The sequence below is a fragment of the Neomonachus schauinslandi genome, chromosome 11 (genome assembly GCF_002201575.2).
Source record: "Neomonachus schauinslandi chromosome 11, ASM220157v2, whole genome shotgun sequence".
NCBI classification, from domain to species: domain Eukaryota; kingdom Metazoa; phylum Chordata; class Mammalia; order Carnivora; family Phocidae; genus Neomonachus; species Neomonachus schauinslandi.
The window spans coordinates 35,903,602-35,910,737 of NC_058413.1; the positions used below are offsets into that span (position 1 = coordinate 35,903,602).

Sequence of the window (7,136 nt, forward strand, 5' to 3'; positions counted from 1 at the left end):
ACAGATAACCAGCAAAAAAAATTGAATCAGTAATCAAAAAACTCCCAAAAAACAAAAGTCAGTCCAGGACTAGATGGCTTCACAGGTGAATTCTACCACATATTTAAAGAAGAGTTAATACCTATTCTTCTCAAGCTATTCCAAAAAAATAGAAAAGGAAGGAAAACTTAAATTCATTCTATGAGGTCAGCATTACCCCATAGCAAAATCAGATAAAGATATCACTAAAAAAGAAAACTATAGGCCAATATCTCTGATGAATCTGGATGCAAAAATTCTCAATTGAATACTAGCAAACCAAATCCAACAATACATTAAAAAAATCATTCACCACAATCAAGTAGGATTTATTCCTGGGTTGGAAGAGTGGTTCAATATTTGAAAATCAACCAACATGATACATCACATTAATAAAAGAAAGGATAAGAACCATATGATCATTTCAATATATGCAGAGAAAGAATTTAACGAAGTATAACATCCATTCATGATAAAAACTCTCAACAAAAGTTTAGAGCGAATATACCACAACATAATAAAGGTCATATATGAAAAACCCACAGCTAATATCATCCTAAATGGGGAAGAATTGAGAGCTTTTCCTCTACGCTCAGCGCTCAGGAATAAGACAGGGATGTCCACTCTCACCACTCTTATTCAACATAGCATTGTAAGTCCTAGCCACAGCAATCAGACAACTAAAAGAAATAAAATACATCCAAATCAGCAAGGAAGAAGTAAAACTCTCACTATTTGCCGATGACATGATACTATACATACAAAACTCAAAAGACTCCCCCCACCAAAAAAAAACACCCTGCTAGAACGGATAAATTAATTCAGTAAAGTTGCAGGATACAAAATCAATGTACCAAAATCTGTTGCAGTTGTATACATCAATAATCAAGCAGCAGAGAGAGAAATTAAAGAATCAATCCCATTTACAATTGCACTAAAAACAATAAGATACCCAGGAATAGACCTAGCCAAAGAGGTGAGAGACCTGCCCTCTGAAAACTATAAAACACTGATGAAAGAAATTGAAGATGACACAAAGAAATGGAAAGACATTCCAAGCTCATGGATTGAAAGAACAAATATTGTTAAAATGTCTATACTAACCAAAGCAATCTACAGATTAAATGCAATTTCTATCAAAATAACCAACAGCATTTTTCACAGAACTAGAACAAACAATCCTAAAATGTGTATGGAACACAAAAGATCCCAAATTTGCCAAAGCAACTTTGAAAAAGAAAAACAAAGCTGAGGGTATCACAATTCCAGACTTCAAGTTATATTACAAAGTTGTAGTAATCAAAACAGCATGGTACTGGCACAAAAAACAAAGACATAGATCGATGGAACAGAACAGAAAACCCAGAAATGAACCCACAATCATATGGTCAATTAATCTTTGACAAAGCAGGAAAGAATATGCAATGGGAAAAAATCTCTTCAACAAATGGTATTGGGAAAACTGGACAGCAACATACAAAAGAATGAAACTAGACCACTTTCTTACACCATACACAAAAATAAATTCAAATTGGATGAAAGACTTAAATGTGAGACCCTGAAATCACAAAAATCTTAGAAGAGAACACAGGCATTAGCTTCTTTGACATCAGCCATAGCAATTTCTTTTTGCTAGGTCCCTTGAAGCAAGGTAAGCAAAATAAAAAATAAACTATTGGGACTACATCAAAATAAAAAGCTTCTGCACAGCAAAGGAAACAATCAACAAAACTAAAAGGCAGCCTCCTGAATGGAAGAAGATATTTGCAAATGACATATCCAATAAAGGGTTAGCATCCAAAATATATAAAGAACTTATAAAACTCAACACCCAAAAAATGAATAACCCACTTAAAAATGGGCAGAAGTGGGTGCCTGGGGGCTCGGTTGGTTGAGCGTCTGACTCTTGGTTTCAGCTCAGGTCATAATCTCATGGGTTGTGGATCAAGCCCCATGTCAGACTCTGTGCTCAGCAGGGAGGCTGCTTGAAAGATTCCCTCCCTCTGCCCCTCCCTACTCTCTCTCTCTCTCTCAAAAAAAAAAAAAAAAAGAATAATAAAATAAATAAATAAATACATACATACATACATACATACATAAATCATTTTTTAAAATGGGCAGAAGACGTGAATAGACGTTTTTCCAAAGAAGACATACAGATGACCAACGGACACATGAAAAGATGCTCAACATTGCTCATCATCAGGGAAATATAAATCAAACCACAATGACATATCACCTCACACCTGTCAGAATGGCTAAAATCAACAACATAAGAAACAACAGGTGTTGGTGAGGATGTGGAGAAAGGGGAACCCTCTTGCACTGTTGGTGGGAATGCGAGCTGGTACAGCCACTCTGGAAAACAGCATGAAGTTTCCTCAAAAAGTTAAAAATAGAACTACCCTACCATTTAGCAACTGCACTACAAGGTATTTACCTAAAGAACACAAAAATACTAATTCAAAGGGATACATGCACCCCAACGTCCCAATGTTTATAGAGCATTATCTACAACAGCAAAATTACGGAAACAGCCCAACTGTCCATTGACTACTGAATGGATAAAGAAGAGATGGTGTGTGTGTGTGTGTGTGTGTGTAATGGAATATTACTCAGCCATAAAAAGGATGAAATCTTGCCATTTGCTATGACATGGATGGAACTAGAGAGTATTATGCTAAACAAAATAAATCAGAGAAAGACAAATACCATATGCTTTCACTCATATGTGGAATTTAAGAAACAAAACAAATAAGCCAAGGGGGAAAAAGAGAGAGAGAGAGGCAAACAAAAAACAGACTCGTAAAATAGACTCTTAACTATAGAGAACAAACTTATGGTTACCAGAGTGGAGGTAGGTGGGGGGATGGGTGAAATAGGTGATGGGGATTGAGGAGTGCACTTGCTGTGATGAGTACTGGGTGTTGTATAGAAGTGTTGAATCGCTATACTGTACACCAGAAACTAATATTACACTGTATGTTAACTAACTGGAATTTAAACAAAAACTTAAAAAGAATAAAGTAAAAACTGACAAAATTATAAAAGAGACGTGCACAGTAGGGAATGCCTTCTTCCATCTCCCCTGCCAACATGGTTTTTAGGTGCTTCATGGAGGTTGGCTGGGTGACCTACATCTCCTTTGGGCCTCCTACAGGGAAGCTGGTCGGGATTGTAAATGTTACTGCTCAGAACAGGGCTTTGGCTGATGGACCTTGCACTCAGGTAAGAAGACAGGCTATGCCTTTCAAATCCATGCAGCTCACTGACTTCATCCTCAAGTTCCCACACAGTGCTGGCCAGAAGTATGTCCGACAAGCATGGCAGAAGGCAGGTATCCTTACAAAATGGGCAGCCACAGGATGGGCCACGTAGATTGAAGCCAGAGAAAGAAAAACCAAGATGACAGACTTTGATCGTTATAAAGTCATGAAGGTAAAGAAAATGAGGAACAACAGAATAATCAAGCTCCATGTCAGGAAGCTGCAAAAAAGCAGCTCTCCTGAAAGTTCCTCCCAAAAAAGCACCTGCTGCTAAGGGTGCCGCTGAGGCAGCTGCAAAGTTTCCAGCAAAAAAGATGGCTGCTGCAGGCAAGAAGGCTCCAGCCCAGAAGGTTCCCCCACCAAAGCTGCAGGCCAGAATGCAGCGCCTCCAAAGTCTCAGGAAGGTCAGAAAGCTCCAGCCCAGAAAACACCTGCTCCGAAGGCATCTGGCAAGGAAGCATAAAAGCATAACAGCTATTATAAATAAGCAATAAAGGTTCTTTTCCTTTTGTATACGTAAAAAAAAAAAAACTGACAAAATTACAAAATAAAAAAAAATGTAGTATTTGGAGATAAAGGACTCATGTGAAAAATGCATAATTAACAATGAATACCCATTGCAAACCTTAGGATAAAATCTTTGTTTTATTGTACTTACAACTCCTAACAATCTTGTATTTTAACTGTGAACAATTTAGTGGTTTTCTCAAGATTATAGAGCCAAGAAGTAAAGGAAATGAAATTCAAACGTAGATCCATCTGATTCCAAAGGGCATGCTTTCTCTTCATGCCACCACATATAATGCCTGCTCTCTCAGCATTCTGAGATGAAACCTCTCAACTGAAGGCAAGTAGAAATATATATAGCCCTCCTAATAAAATATTAATTTTCCATTAAATCATCATGGTGAGGAGCTTTTTTTATATTTTCACACATGTTTGTGAACATGCACACACTCTCCCAAGAAGCCCCACATTTTCTAGGAATATAAGATTTATTTAATCTGTTTTGAACTTACTTCTTAGCCTTATCTCTTCTTCCCTGCACCCCCATACACTGCATATAGTATGAGTTATTTACATGCCATGTTGACTGAAGTTTACATATACTTTTCTTTCTGCTCAAAATACCATTCCTCGGGTGCCCCCCTTTTTGTCTAATCATTTCAAGGGAAGTGTCTCAGTTCAACCTTCCCTTAATTAGACCTGAACAGTGAATGAACTCAACACTCCTATCTTACAGACTTCTGAAATATCCTGTGTCTCCCTCTAACACAGGACATTTCAGTCTGGATTACATTGGTGGTGCACTTCTTTCTGCCACTAAAGGGCAAATGATTCGAGTCTAGGAACTGTATCTATTTGTCTTTAAACTTCAGTCCCTACCCAGTTCCTGGAATATATTAAGTACCCAATAAATACCTATTGATGAATAAAACAATCAATCATTCAGAAATTTGGAAAACTAAAACATTTTTCCCAAAGTCTAATAAACCTAGATTAGTGTATGATAGGATGTTCTGGTTAAACAAATAATTTCCTTGAAAGATTATCTATGGAATAAATATTATCAAAGAACCACGATATCATTTAATTTTTCCTTGGTGAAATAATTTTGGATATTATAATGGGGACATCATAGGCTCTTATTGGTTGTCATCAGTAAGCATGCTTCAACATCATTTAATAAAGAGATCTGGTTAGTGTGTCAAATGCCAAGGAACTTATTACATAGTGGTGTCACTGTTTTGATTCCAAATATCGATCCAACAGTATTTCTAAACCTAGAGAAAAAAGCTTATTTTGGAAGAAACTGTAGAAACTATATTCAGTAATTTTCTGGACATCTTAATCTTCTGAAACTGTCACACTGACGCACTGACCTTGACAAGTATGTAACCAATATTAAAGTTGTTCTAGGCAAAAACTCATGCTTGAAGGCTAAGCCAATGACCTCCTGCCTATGCATTCACAATTTACCTGTTCTATTTTTAACATCCATATCCTGTTCTTGGTTTGATATCCTGACTTGATATCCTATCTTGCCCTTTCACATTATATATCCTTTCAGACTCTGTCCATGGCATTTAGGACTTCAGTAATCAGGAGGGTTTGGGCTGTAGCCCCTCCTTAACTTTTACCACTCCCTATTGCCTGTAGTGGGGACTCTACTTCAGCTCCCAGTGGACTTGTCTTTGCCTGGGCTGCTCCCAGCTTCCTCCAGGCAGAGTGGGAGAGTAGAGGAATTAGACAAAATTTTGCTAAGTTTGTTATTCCTCTTTGCCATCACAAATGTACAACCAGTTTATGATAAGGACCCAGTTGACGCTTGGCCAAGTTGGAACAACAGGCAATTGACAGGGGACTTTGCGTGGGGAAAAATAATTCTCAGCATTTCCTGAATTCTGATCCTTACATTGAATACTGTGTGTGTGCACTGGCAAGACAGTTCTCTTTTGGGTCTTAATGTCACGGTCTGTAAAACTGATTATAAGAACAGTTATCTCCAAAAAAGTAGATATCCAGATCAACGTTTGTTTGTGAAGGGTTTCACTAGAGTTAAAAAGGCCCCTATCAACTAAACTGATGGATTTCTCCCATTTCACTTGGTGGAATACCAGAAAATCTTGATGGGATTTTAGTGTGTCATGTGTGTATGTGTGTAATGCACAGAATGTTTATATATTAAATTATGTCATTTGAACCAGACATAATATTTAGTAGAAAATATGACTTTATTACATGGTTGCCATAAAGTGACAAGCATGGGTGTCCTAGGGTTGGGAGTGGGGGCAGACAAGCTTAAAGCAAGCATGAATTTCCATTTCTCAGTTTTCCTACATGCTCGTTCCTCAATCATTTCTTTTTTTTCAAGACAGGCTGTAGAAAGTATCAAATACCAAGAAATATATATGGAAGACATTTTAAAATTTGAGCCAATACTAGTCTCAGAAAATTGTTGCTCACTTTGGAAGCAGAATGCTCTAGCTTGGTTCGAGGAGCTCCTAATCTCCATACCAGCATAGTTTCAAAACCACTGTGCTCACATTTCAAGAGCAGCCTCTAAAGCAACTGTTCCCCCTGCATTTTTCCTTAAAATGAACTGTAAGTTAAAATAAGGTGGTTTTGCCCCAGATTGGGATTGAGATGCCAGTATTTCCAAAGAGAATGAATCCAGAGTTTAGCATAAATACATAAAATGCACATTTCTCATTTCTCATAATCTTTTACATTTTGACATAGAACATTCACACTGCATTCATTCATGAACTCGGTGCCTAATTTGAAACATATTTTCCATTGAAGAGATGATTTTATATGGAAAAGGAAATAACTCCTGTAGTCCCTCTGTGCATATTGAAAAAGAAGTCTGGAGCCATTATATAGTTTATGCTTAAGTTTTGATTAAAAGATACCATGAAAATCCCATGAGAGCTCAGCTCAAGGTAAGGGATTTGATTTGAACATATTGAAAAAAGATTGGGTGCCCAAATACCAGTTTTAAGTATCTTTTCTTATTGAACAATATAATAAACAATCCACATGAATGAAAAACCAGCAACTTCCTGAGTCAGGGTCACATCTGTTTTCCAGTCAAACTTAAATTCCCTATCTCTAAATTTAGTGAATAATTCATTTTAGATCTGGAAGAGAATTTAGTCCAATTCCCCTCATATTATAGATGAGGAAATTGAGGCACAGAGAGATTTTTCCTCCATAACCCCTCCTAATCCTTCCAGTCTCAGCTTAAGTCACTCCTTGGGGAAGCTTTCTCTGATTCCCACCACCACCACAAATGAGATCTCCCTGATATATGCTCACAAATTTCTCTGTATTTTTCCTTCATAGTGC

General features: G+C 37.2%; 1 pseudogene; it reads left to right on the plus strand.

Annotated features, from left to right (window-relative positions):
- Nucleotides 1-3,114: 3,114 nt before the first annotated feature.
- LOC110576647 lies at nucleotides 3,115-3,747 on the plus strand (annotated as a pseudogene).
- The last annotated feature ends 3,389 nt before the right edge of the window (nucleotides 3,748-7,136 follow it).